General features: G+C 42.8%; 1 long non-coding RNA gene across 1 annotated transcript; it reads right to left on the minus strand.

The window, feature by feature from the left end:
* Positions 1 to 1531: 1531 nt before the first annotated feature.
* On the minus strand, positions 1532 to 6022 carry LOC147655286 (uncharacterized). Its single transcript, XR_015283644.1, has 2 exons — positions 3980 to 6022; positions 1532 to 2054 (listed from the first exon to the last, which is right to left on the minus strand). It is a non-coding gene; the product is annotated as an uncharacterized LOC147655286 (long non-coding RNA).
* Positions 6023 to 13886: the final 7864 nt, after the last annotated feature.

Genomic DNA, 13886 nt, shown 5'->3' on the forward strand with positions numbered 1-13886 from the left:
CCTGGAGATGCCCTCAGAAATTCCTTCTCATGCATCATGCCTCCTCCAGACTTCTCAGCATGGGCTGTGACTTTGCTGCTCACCTTGTTCATGTCCTGAATTCACCCCCTGCTTTGTGGATTTAAAAGTTCAGCGAAAGGCCAGCCCCATGCAAAGATTTAGAGGGTTCCTAAGATACTGCTGCAACAAATCTTTTACTCCCACTCCAAGCAGTGGAGGTCTGGACATGAGAAGAAATGCACAAGGAGGAAGAAAAAACCATTTTCATTAGCAGTGACTTGCTGACAATGTGGTTTCTCTGTCAAAACCTGTGACCTGAATTATCACTGCCTGTGCTGCCGGAGGGTTTATTGGAAAATGGATAGCTTTGCAGGGAAAAGAAATCAGGCTGGTGGACATGACAATTTTTTTTAATAAAAGGAAACAAACTCACTTCCTTATATTGCATATAAGCAAAGAGAACATGATCAGAATACTCTTGGTGATGAATCAGGCTGCAGAGTTCATGGTTGAATCACAGGTCAGGGATGTTCCAAACTACCTTTGTGCCCCCAGCAGCTAAAGCCCCCAAAAATGCATTCTCCATCCTATAGTTATTTAGATGCTGCTTGAATTTCCAGTAAGGTGAAAAAAAACCCCAACCAACACTCAAAGGAATGTCATGGCTGGGGGATGTCCTCACACCACCTCCCATTTTGTGTGAACGTCATCCCAGTGGAGTTCTGCAGCCAACAGAGGCTTAATATCAGGAGTGGAAGAACCTCTTGGGCAACTGTGAGCATGGTAGGTGTATCCTGCCCCATTTCTGGATGGATGTATTGCCAGGAAGACAGTGAACAGGCTCAGTTATACAATCCCTTTGTGGTCTGAAAGACAGACCTGTGTAAGCTCCTGACAAATTCAAACACAAGACAACACTGGGTGGCCAACAAGGCCAAGTGCAAGCTCCTGCACATGAGTCAAGGCAATCCTAAGCACAAACACAGGCTGGGAGAAGCATGGATCGAGAGCAGCCCTGAGAAGAAGGCCTTGGGTGAGTTGATTGTTGGAAAGCTTGACGTGACTTGGCAATATTCTCTGGCAGCCCAGGAAACCAACTGTGCCCTGGCCTGCATCCCAAGCACTGTGGGCAACAGGTCAAGGGAGATTTTCTCCTTCTATTCTGCTCTGGTGAGACCCCACCTGCAGTGCTGCATCCAGCAGCAGAAGAAGGGTGTGGGCTTCTTGGAGCAAGTCCTGAAGGTGAAGATCAGGGGCTGGAGCACCTCTGCTATGGATAAATGTAGTTGTTGGAGCAGACACGACACAAAGCAGATCCTTAAGAAATTTCTTCTACGTTTTTTTTTTTTTATTGTGCTCATCCATAGCGTTTTTATACCCTTCTGACCCCATAGTGCACAATCTCATTGGTCACCATCACACCACCCCTCAAGTCCATTGGTGGAAACACTGTTTTGAGAAAGCATCCCCAAAAATCCAAAATACAGATAAATCCTCTTTTTCCAAGGTGTTTTTCACAGCACAGATGTTCTTTGTTTTCTTCTACCTTTATCTTCTTTCTCTTCTTCTCATGGACACACAGGAATTCTGCTGGTTTCCTCTTTCTGTCAATTCTTTTGTCTGACCCCCTCCCACCGTGGGCCCTCTCCACAGATAAAGGCTGATATAGCTGGGGCTGTTCAGCCTGGATATGAGAAGGTTCTCATGGGACCTTAAAACACCTACCAGTAACTAAAGGAGGCCTACAAGAGAGATGGAGAGAGATTTTTTTCCATGGCAGATGGAGATAGGACAAGTAGCAATGTCTTTAAACTAAAGGAGAGTAGGTTAAATTAGACATTATGAAGAAATTCTTCCCTGTGAGGGTGGTAAGGCAATGGAACAAGTTGCCCAGAGAAGCCATGGATGCCCCGTCTCTGGAACCTCTGCCATCTTCAGAATATTTGTTATTGGTGCCAATACTTCTGTTCATCTTCATTCTTTTTAATGATGTGGTGAGTTTAACTTGGCTGAACAGCAGGTGCCCATCAAGCCACTCTATCACTCCCCCTTCTCTGTGGAGGGAAAATAAGATGGAAAATTAACTTGTAGGTTGAGATAAGGCAATTTACTAAGCAAAAGCAAAAGTTTACATGCACTGAAATAAAGAGAAAAAAAAATTGTATTCTCTACTTCCCACCAGCAAGTGGTGTTCAGCCACTTCCCAGGAAGCCAGACTTCAACACATGTAGCAGTTTTTCCAGACAGCAAATATTGCAAATAACAAAAGCACCCTGTTTGTTCTCCTTTTCTTAGCTTTTATATTAGAGCTGATGTTGTATGGTATGGAATATCCCTTTGGTTAACTTGGGTCAGCTGGCCTGCCTGTGTCCCTTCCTGGGGTCTCCTAGCCCGTTGATGGGGAAATTCTGGGGAGACAGTGCTGATGTTGTGCCAGCTGTGCTCTGCAAGAGTCAAACACTGCTGTGATACCAACACCTTTCCAGCTCCCAATGCCCAGAGCACTGTGAGGGCTGCCATGGGAAAATTAACTCAATCTCAGACAGACCCAATAAAAATACTTTTCATCCTTCTGACTCTACAGTTCCTGGATTAGTCAGATTCTCCTTTTTTATAACACTTCTGCAAGCATATGACTAAAGGGGAAGTCAACACCCTGCAGTCACAGATGAGTTTAGTCAGTGGCTAACAAGCCAAGTGCTTGACCACTCCCCTCCCAGCTAGGCTGTCTTTAAGTCAGCTTGGATGAACCAAACTTTGCACGTGTTTGCCACTGGTATTTTTTGTTTCATTTTTAAAGAATAGTGGATTGGCTTTTGGCAACAAAATGAGGATCCCAGCCCACCTTGGGTGAGTTCTTGATTTCCTCATGCAGAACAATTCATCTCATCTTCATCAACATGTAAAAGCTCCTAAACAAACCTCACCAGTCAGAAGGGATATACTCAAATTTGATAAATTTTTCTATAGCAAAATAGAAAGTTGAAACTTTCTATTCAACTTAGTCTTTGAAAATGTACATGTTACTGTAGAAGCTTTTTCATACTTCTGGTTGATCCTATATGGCTCAATGTTGTGCTGTGTAGATATACCCAAGTCATGTCTGAAAATCCATGTCAAAAACAGAAAGCAGGCTAATCATATGAATGGAATCTTCCAACCAGACAATCAGTTCTCCTGAAAACCAGGATAAAGAAGCCAGGAAAGCCTGGCTGCCTCATTTGGGACTGTTGCAGTTTCTTTGTGTGCTCTTGCACTGCATAAATACCCCTTGACTTACAAGCTCCATTTATTTGCTGGAATTAATGCAACAGCATGCAGTTACTATGGTGATGTGGGTTCCCTGACTATCTCAGGCTAAATCCATACCCATGTGTGAGCTGGTTCTTGCAGTGCCTGAAGTTTGCTGGCTCTGGAGTACAACCAGACTGGAAGCCAACGTGTAGGAATGGCTGGGTGATCAGGAATGTGGATATCACTTACACAGAGACATTGGCTCTGCAGTAGCTATGAGCTTCGTGTGTTTCAATGTCCCTACATGCTCCATGCATGGAGGGGACAAGCACAGGTGACATTTAATCTTTATGAAGAAAACAATGACACAATTCACATCTCCCAGCCTTGTTGCTCATGTACTCGGCATGAAGCTTTCCTGGTGCCAGGCTCCTCCCTTTAGAGACAGGAGATAAGGATAGTTCTGCCTTATTCTCTTGACTGCAGAAGGCAAGACTTCAAGAGTAGGTGGAATCCATGCAGTTACAAGGTCCTCAAAGTCTCTGAAATACCTTGATTGCTGTGACATCCTCTGTTTCCAGGGCTTCAGGGCATTTCATAGATGCACAGTTCTTTCTCTGCTCTTCTGCATAAAGGGCTCCATTTGTAATTACTAGAAGCAATTAGGGAACTTCCAAGAGCTTTAACAATTTCTCTGTGGCTGGGAAAAGGGTGCACTTAATCAAAGCTATGGTTTGTGAATTACCTGCTCAGCTGTTGATGGTAACTGGCTTTAGCCTGCAACTTGTTTGTGTTCCCTGGAGCCTCGGATACCTCTATGCTGCCATGATGGTTTTATCTTCTTCAGCCTTTTCTTCAGGAATAGATCTGTGTCCAGCTGTGTCTCAGTCAGCAGGTTTGTCTGCCTGGTGCAGCTCCCCATGGCACACAAAGTTGTGCTGTAGCACATTCTGGAAAAAAACAAAGTTGCTCAGATATGCTATAACAAAGATGGTTTCCCTGCTAGGATGGCACAGAAATGTTTGCTCTGTTGAGAGATTAAAGAACATCTGCAGAGTTTTCTGCTGACAGGAATGTGTCACTTCACAGCCGGTGGTTTGCAGAAGCACCCTGTCATTACCCAAGCACCCTGTCTGCAGCTGTGAGGTGCTCAGTGAAGGGAAGGGAAGTGGGCTCATTGCACAAGCCTCCTCCAGATGACTTACCTGCTGCTTGGAGCACTAATCAGTGTCAGAACAATATGGACTACAAGGCTGGAAATATATTTATGGGTAGATTTTGCAGAGTGCCTGTAGATGCAGAAATTTTGGCAAAATTAGGGGGAAAAAAAGAAAATGAGGGGGGAAAGGAAGACTCAGGGATAAAGGAAAATTATTTGCCTAAGAATTTGGGGATCTTAAAGCTCCCATTTTCTTAAGTAACTTTAAAAACCACAACTGAGATCCATGGATGTATTTGAACTCTTTATCTACAGAGGATTGTATCTTTGGATGTTCTTTTAGTTCCCACTGAGTCTGAAGCTCTTTAGGTGGTCTCCAACACCTGATGCAGAGAGAGGAGGGGGCTGTGAGGTCTCTTCATGGAGACCTGTGAGGCTGACAAAATGCTCATCCATGGGTATTTTGGAGAAAAAGAATGAGTGTCTCAAGCTACTTTGATGCCTTGAGAAGGTACCTGGAACAGAGGTGAGACAGTGTAAAAGAATAAAGTGGGTATTTATTAAAAAGGCCTTCCAAGGCTACACCTTGGGGAGTACAAGAGCCTGTCTGAGGCTACACCCAAGATGGACAACAGGTCACACACTTTCACACTTTTATAAGTTTTGGTCCATTTCCATATTTGGGTTAATTGTCCAATTACAGCTTCAGGTTATGAAGTCCCATCCTTCCAGATTCCTCTCCTCAGTTCACTGCTTATACTTTTTGGGCCTGAAAATGCAATGGTGTCCTTGGTTCTTGGGCTGGAAAAGGATTGTTTTGACAAACCAAACTGTGAAGAGAACTTGCTAACACTTTATATGAAGTTCAGAGTTATATACTAATACAGTACAGAATCTGGAAAATGTGAAAGCTACAACTTAAGGCATCAGTTTCAAAGGTCTTTCCTGGAGATGGGAGAACCACGAGAAAGTGGAAAGACTGCAAAGAGAGAGGCTTCAACATATCAAGTTCTCTAACAACATCAAGGCAACAACTTTAGAATAAATTTGCAAATTGTTTTAACCAGTCTAAAGCAGCACAGCTATCATGCAACAAGTCCATGGGGACAGGCACTGATGCATCTGAGCTTTCAGCTCTGTCACACCTCTGCATTTTGAAGAGAATGTCTCCCATGTAAACTGTCTCCCATGAAACTTCCCTTTGCAGAGAACAGCACAGACCCAGATGGTTAACATGCCATGCTCCCTCACACAGACTTTCCTCTTATCCTTCCTTGTTTTGTTTTACTTGCAAGGAAAGAATTTATTTTAATGCCATTTAAGCTAAAGGAATCTGGCTGCTGTTTCTGTGCACTGCAATTCTGCTGCCCTTCCAGCACAGCCCTTTCCTCTCCATGGCAGCTAAAGGAGAAGGGAATGAGATCTGGGCTACACTGAGGTGATTATTTTTAAAAGCTCATTGAGCAGACCATTTGGCAGTACAGACATCACCTGCCACCAAAATGGGAAAGGAATTTGCTCTTTTCTCTAGCACACTGGGTTTTGCACACAGGGTCTAGCACAATGAGGGTTTTGCCTCATTGAAATGTAATCCAGGTAACTGCCCCATTCAGGATGTACTTCCAACCCTGCAGCTTGGAGTTACAGTTCTGTTTGACTCCTGAGGTAAACAAAGACAGTAAACTGTTCCCCAATATAAATAGGAAGCAGAAGAATGGACCTCAAAGCTAAAAAACATCCTGTGTAAGCATGTAATGCCTCTCCCCTTATCTCTGTGTTTCCACACTGTCTCTGTGTGATGTGCACAATCACCAGTCCACATCACCAACACAGTGAATTGGGTAGTTGTGGCTTTTTGTGTGCACCGGCTAGTTCAACCCACCCACGCCAGAGAAGAAAACAAAGGATTTGGTTATTCAAAACACTTCCTAGCCATGACAGCCTGAAATTAAATGGAAATTCTCTTTTTTTTAAGGTGTGGGAACTAGACTGCAGCTAGCAAGCAAAGCAGCTAAAGCCCAGATCCAGGCAGTTGTAAGGCTTTTCAAGGGTGTGATGCTTGAGAAACTAAGGTCAGAGGAGCCCTGAGTCAGTGAAGGCTTAGATGCTAGCAGCCATCATGTAGGCCACAGGAAGGTAAATAGTGGCTGTAAGGCCAGCAGGAGCCCCTGTGGTTATCTCTGCTGAACTGCTGTGTAATGTAGAGCAGCATTTCCTCAGTGCTTCCCACGCCAAGCACATGGCTCCTGGCTGAGCATGAGCTTTGCAGGGCAGAGAGCCAGCCTGACCTCTCAGTTTTGGGTAAAGATGTCAAGAGATGGATAACACGCCACTCAAGGAGTTACAGGAGGAGCTCGGATTTGGAAAACCTCTCATCCCACTGCTCCCATGTCCTAGCCAGGACTAACACCCTCTAGGTCCAAAAATCCAGGTTGCTGCCTCAGAGGGCAGATATTAGGCCTTGAGCTTGTTCAGAAGTTAAGAGGGAGTGAAATATGAACCAGGACCCACACTCTGTCCCAAGGAAAGGTTTAGCTGGCAGCACAAATCCCTTGTTTGTGCTGCTTATTCATTTGCCTTGTTGTGACAAGCTTTCACCTTACAAATATATTTGGATTCACTTTTAAGACAGTGTCTCTCATTGGATACAGTGAACTTGGAGTTGTACATAGGAAGCATAAGGAAAGCTGTAACTCCATAATACCCAAACCTGAATTAGGAGTCATGCAAAAGGTTGGTCAAAGGTGAATCCAAGAGCTCCAAGGCAAAATCTATTTGGGCTGCAGATGTGTGAGGTACTTAGAGCCCTGTGCTTTGTCTGGTTTCTGCTTCTTGACTTCTAACTGAGCATCTGAAGCCTCTTCTTAGAGCTTCAACATGCTGTGATCTGCAAGGACAGAACCCTGTCTGTTCCATGGGAGCTCCCTGCAAGGCTGCCAAGCAGCCCACATGGCCCCCAAATGCACTCAAAAGATCCTCACTGATTTCCACAATAATGCAAAATTCAAAACAGGTGAACTAGATCATCCCCAAATCTCCAAATCAATGTTAAAATAGCATTCAATATTGTAATAAATTTTGTAAAGTTTTGGGTTGCATTCTTGTTTTTAAACCTTCAGGGCATATTCCTAGCACAATTAGAAATAGTGTATATATGAATTAAAATACTATTAATATACATTTGCATTATATTTAGGTATTACTATATAAACATTTAAGTACATAAATGTTAATATAATTCATCAAAGCTAGAAATATTATTTTTCTAAATCATAAGATATTCCCATGTATATTTTTTTTTTCCTGTGATAGTGTTAATTTTCTTTATAGCAGCTCATATGGTGCTGCTGTGTTTTTGATTTGTGCTGAAAGCCAATGTTTTCATTACTGCTGAATTTTACACAGAGGCAAGGGCTTTTTTGCTCCTCACCCCACCCCACCAGTGAAGAGGCTGTGGAGGGAACAAGGATTTGGGAGGGGACACAGCAGGGACAGCTGACCCCCAACTAACCCAAGGGATATTCCAGACCCTTTGGGTATAAATTAGTGTATAAATCTGAGGGCAGAAGAAGGAAGGAGGTACATTTGGAGTGACACTGTTTGTCGTCCCAGGTAGGGGGATGGATCTTGGCTTTCCCAGGGATGGCTGAGCACCTGCCTGCCCATGGGACGTGGGGAATGAATTCCTCTGCTTGGACATGCACTTTTTGCTTTACCTGTTAAACTGCTTTTAGCTCCCACCCCCCATGAATCTTCTCACTTTTACCCTCCCCCTTCTCTCCCCATCCCTATGATGGGATGAGCTGATTATCAGGGTTAAACCACAACACCCTCAAAAAAGCTATTTCTAGAAACGGGGGATTTCAGTGAAACAGCAACACTTCTGTGCGCTGTGTTTGCTCAAATAGTGGCAGTGATTTTTCTCCCCTTCAGATTTTGTTAGGGATGAAGCCTTAGCACAGATCAGTTTTAGAACTGCCACACAAATATTGCTTGTTACATCTGTAATTTGAATGCTGGGTATTCAGAAATGACAATTCAGCTTTCTAAAGCTGAGCACTAAAAAGTAAAAGCTATTTCCAAAAGTCCATGAATAACTTTCTTATGCAATAACATCCACAAATCCAGTGTCAGAGTTAAACTTTGAATTCCACAGACTTTAACTTGCAGAAACACACTCTGCCTCTGCATATGCTACCTTGGGAGATGAAGATCCATCTGAAAAGTCTATAAATTTGAAAAATAACTCTCATAAAAACTAATTTGATTTATGTAAGCACATTAAGGGGAAAATACCCTGAACAGTTGGTTTAAGTGCTTAGACTTCTTTAACTTAGTATTTCCATATGGTTACATTGTAATTTTAGAATATTTTGTTGCTTCATACTCTTCTATGTTAAATTTGAGAAACAAATCAAGGTACTGGCACAAAGAAATTAAGCAACAAAGATGCTTGCAATGACTGCTTGATTGTTCCCACATCAAGCACTGATTTTTTTCTACAAACTCCCCTAATCCTCAAGGAAACATTATTCCAATTGTCACAGGGTTGTTTGTATGATTGTCTGTGAGCAGACAATCATAAAAATCTTCTGATATAACAAGCAGAAAAATAAGTGAAGAAATGAACAAACTACATTTATTTTTTAAAAAAAGCAGAATTACATTAGCTAAGCAAAGATTAGCTTCAAAATGCCAGACATGGTTTGAATTCTTAGTGAATTGTTTTGTGTTTTTAACACTTCCACATTTATCCCACAAGATTTTCACTTTTGCATGGACTTTACTACCCCTGCAATGATCCACCACTAAAAATACTCAGTATATCCAGAGTTCTCAAACTGGCTTATGTGCTGTTTTTTTAACTTCAGCTTCTGAAGATCTTGAAAATTACTCTTTAAACCAGCACAACACATTGTTTGAACCTTCTCAAACCACTTCAAAACCACATTATAATGATTTAACTAAAATTGATTCCTACCAACTAAAACTAAATGGATACAAACCACTTTTAGAGCAATGTGGAGCTGCAGGGGAGTGGTGTGATACCACCTGCACATCTTGGTTCACTGACTGCAATAGTGTACAGCAAAATTCAACAAGAAAAATATGGGGTTTTTTTGAGGAATTTCTTCTTCCCTGCAACTCATTCTTCCTGTCCCAAGAGAATATGGTAAGAGCAAGTGAGAAGACAAAATGATAAATGGCATCATGAATTTGCTTTCATTATCTGTATTAGACCAGTTTATGGGTAAAGAGGAGGTAGATGCTCAGATGACAAAGCAAGTGTCGGCTGAAATTTGGTTCTCTAGCATGTCCTGAACATCTGTGAGGACACAGACAGAGCTAAGTAAAAATGGCAACATTTGTCCAAAAGTGTTTGTTTTCCTGAAAGTATCTGCAAACAGTGCGAGTAAGCACCATGGGGGGAGGAAAACAGGGATGGAGAGAGAATAGGAAAACAGAGAGAAGAGAGAGACAGATGGGGATAGAACTCACCTGAGCTGCTCATGCAGCTTGCAGTGGAAGGCTTCCATAGGGAACAGCAGGATTCTCTTGGGAAAACTTCTTATTTCTCCCAGCCAGAAAGACTGGAAATTCCCCCTCAGCCCTACCTGCCACCCATGCAAGTAGCCAGTATATAAATATATCAATCATATTTATCACGTGAGAACATTCCAACCAGCCATTCTTAACACAGGGATAAGCTGATGGGCAGGAGAAAGGATTTTCATTACACTTCTTTCCTTCAGACCAAATAAGACAGAATGGATTGATGGTCAGCACCCCAACACTTAACACTCTTTATGTGAATTAAAGGGAATCTGCTGAGATACATAAATCTCTTGGCATTTGTTGCAGGGAGTATGAAACTCGTAGCGTGTCTTCTTCAAGTGAGAGAGGAAAAAAAAGGCAACCAAGAATGGATTTATTGTTCTTTGCTTTATAACTTAATAGATGTAAGAATTAATTTAATAAAAAAAACACCTGGCAGCTGTCTGGCAGAGCTAGAGGCTGAGCCTGGTACAAATAGATACAGCTGAATGGCTAATGTTGGAAACCAAGCTGGATGGAAGGAACTGAAACCTGTGACGCAGCAATGCTTTTTACTATCAGAAAAAGGGGAAACAGTTATGGAACAAAAATATCAAGATCAATAGTTACATAATCTGCTCTTTTTCCAGGGGATCGTAATTATTAAGGCATTTTCTCATCTGAGCCACTTTCAACTCATTAAAAAGGTACAATCAATAGCAAGCACAGACTGTGGACAGCATAAGTACTGAAATCCAGCTCTATCTCCCTAACCAGATTTTCAGTGAACAGCCCCTGTGTGCACCCCCAGCACTTGAGAGTGAGTCCTCTCATCCATAGGCAATAACACCATGCATCTGCTGGAGATCTGCAAAGCCTCATCAGTGTGATGTGCAGAGGAGGCTGCCAAGGAAGTGATTCAAACCTGGGAAAATGCCTTAGTCCAAAAGTCAGATTCATCTTGCCTAAATACAGAACTCTATAACACAGGCGGTGATATGAGAGGTAGCCAGCACAGGGCTCCTTGATTGTTGCTAGAGAGAAATAGGAATGCTGTGAGGGACATTTATCCAGTCTGGTTTAAAGATTCACTTTGGGATGAGATGAACTTCACTGTGAAAGGGCTATTGCTCTGAGCTGACTCCAAGGGGATGGTGACTAGTGCTGTACAGCCATCTGTTGGGTAGAAGTGCACATCTGGCCAGATACATCCATGTGAGAGACTGAAAAAGTTCTATCTACTTCATTTGTCAGAAGCAGATCAGAGCGCTCACATTTCAAGGAGACCTTCATGTAAAGACAGTTTTGTTTCCAATGGGCATTGTTAACAGCAGACAGAAACAGGAATTAACAGGTGTAGGCTGAAGCTAGATATGTGTAAAGTGAAGGGTTTTATACAATGAATGAAACAAGCCACTGCTCAACAGTAATGGAAGTGGCTTCTTGATCTCTTGGAGCCTACAATGTCTTTATGAAACATCACTGCTCCAATTCCACTTAATGTGGATTAAAAAAATAAACCTATTAACCTGAATAAAACTGTGTTGCTCCATAAATCAGACCACATCAGATTACTTCAGAACATCTGTCTGGTCCCTGTCTTAAGTTTGTTTTAAAACCTGCATACTTTTCCATACCAGAGTCTTCTCCTCTGTTCTGCAGGGGAAATAAATAAAAACATAGAAATATGGTAGGTTCTTTTGTCTTTAAAAGAGAGATAATCCTTTTCAAAAATAATTGTGTTCTACACAGTCATGGAAGCTAGCACAAGGATTTCATCTGCACAGACAGGAACAATTTTGCAAGCCAAATAGAACAAGTCACCTGAGCTGCTGCCCCTGGAATAAATGGTTCTTCACTCTTGTACTTACTCCAAGTGACAAATGTAGGTGAGAGGGGTTGAGTTTGTTCAGCCCCCCACCCTTGGTACTGGTGTCCATAACCAGCTGGTTTCTGAGACAGCAAGAAATATTTGCCCTGAGCTCTGTACTGCTGGCTCAGTTTAGATCTTAGAGAATTCAGTAGAACATGTTCCATTGCTTCACATGAACTGCTGCCAGCTCCTCTGACTCCTTTGTGAAGCATGGTTAGAGCATCACAGGAGTGGCTGGGAGGTGATGCATGCACTGTGCTATGTCCTCATGTCTTTACATGCATTGTTTCTTGCTTTGCACATTTTCCTTGCTGTAAAACAAGAAGCAGTTTTGTGGAAACATGAAGCTACAATTCTTTATATAAGGAATTGTAGGTTTAATGTATTAAGGCAGGTTATTTTCTCAAACATAATGTATTTGTCAGGAATGCATCAAGTCCCATATGCAAACTTCAGAGAATTTGTTCTTCCTGGAGGTTTTCTTGCATCTATTGACTTTTGATATGATGGTTACCAACATTATTTTAATTTACAGCCTGAATACATTCACCTGAACATGATATTCTTTTCTCCTTCATCTGCTATCCATTCCCCCTTCCCTGACATTGACTTCCCTATCAATCAACAGCAATAGGATCCCACCTCAGCTTTCCTTTTACAAGGTTGAGCAAATCTCATTTGTCCATTTCAAGGCTTCATCCTGCCAGCAGCTTAAAGTCATCGTGTACATCACAATATTTCCCCTCCTACACTGGAAGCAAGTAAAGAGCTCTTATTCCAAGAGAGATTGTTTTATAAATTTCTAAGGATGAGGTTTAATCAGTTACTTTGCCCTAAAGGGCATCTTGACAGCTCCCTCAAATGTGTTGACTGCTCTCCAGCAGTTAATCTCTCAGCCCAGGTAACTCCTCCTATACAAATCTTGGAGAGAGTTTCCAATCTTAATGATTCCATGGTTCTGTGCTTTATTTGCATACCTTCTCTTCCTGAGTGGTGCTGGGCTTACCTATTCTCTTGGGTGATGCCTCACCCTGCCTCATGGAGGTGTGCTATGCAGCACTTTGAGCTACCCTGGACATAAATCTTGCTCCAGGGGCCTGTTTCACACCCTGGCTGCAGGCACAGATTTGTAGATCAGTTGGGCTGCTGCAGTGGTGAATGTGAGCAGCTCAACATCAGGAAAAAAACAGTACATCCAATGAGATGGTAGGAGATGGGGAAATGGTCCTCTGTATCCTTAGGAAGCTATTTTGAATCCACTTTCACTAAAAGCACCCAAGGCTCTATCTGCACCTTGATAGAACCATAACTTGGTTTGGAATAGAAGGGACCATAAGATCATCTAATTCCAACCCACCTGTCATGAGCAGGGACACCTCTCACTAGTTCTGGTTGCTCAGATCCCCATTCAACCTGGACTTGAACACTTCCAGGGATGGGGCATCCATAACTCTTGACAACCTATTCCACTGCCTCACCACCCTCACAGGAAACAATGAATTTATAATACACAATCTATATCTACTTTGTCTCATTTCAAAGCCAATCTCCCTTGTCCTACCTATCACTACATAACTTTTGAAAAAGTCTGTTTCTAGCTCTCTAGTAGCACCTTTAAGTCCCCAAATGTGCTGTAAGTTCTTGCTGACTTTTCTTATCTGGGCTAAACTCTCTGTCTTCATAGGAGAGCTGCTTCAATCATCTGATCATCTTCAAGGCCTCATTTGGAATTCTAACAGTTCCACATCCTTTTCATGTTGGGGACCCCAGAGCTGGATGCAGTACCCCAGGAGGGATCTCAGCAGAGCAGAGGGGCAGAATCCCCTCCCTCACCTGCTGCCCATGGGGCTTTGGAGCAGCCCAGGTTTGTTTGGTTTCTGGGCTGCCAGAGCACACTGCTGGGTCATGTTCAGCTTCCCATCCATGAGCACCCCCAAGTCCTTCTCCTTGGGGCTGCTTTCGATGTGTTCATGGCCCAGTCTGTGTTTGTGCCTGGGGCTGCCTCAACCCAGCTGCAGGACAGACCGTGCTTAGCACACACGGACCCCGCACTACCAGTCTGGTCCTGCCCTTTGCCCCCAAGAA

The sequence above is a fragment of the Cyanistes caeruleus genome, chromosome 1 (genome assembly GCF_971803275.1).
Source record: "Cyanistes caeruleus chromosome 1, bCyaCae1.hap1.1, whole genome shotgun sequence".
In the NCBI taxonomy this organism is placed as follows: Eukaryota; Metazoa; Chordata; class Aves; order Passeriformes; family Paridae; genus Cyanistes; species Cyanistes caeruleus.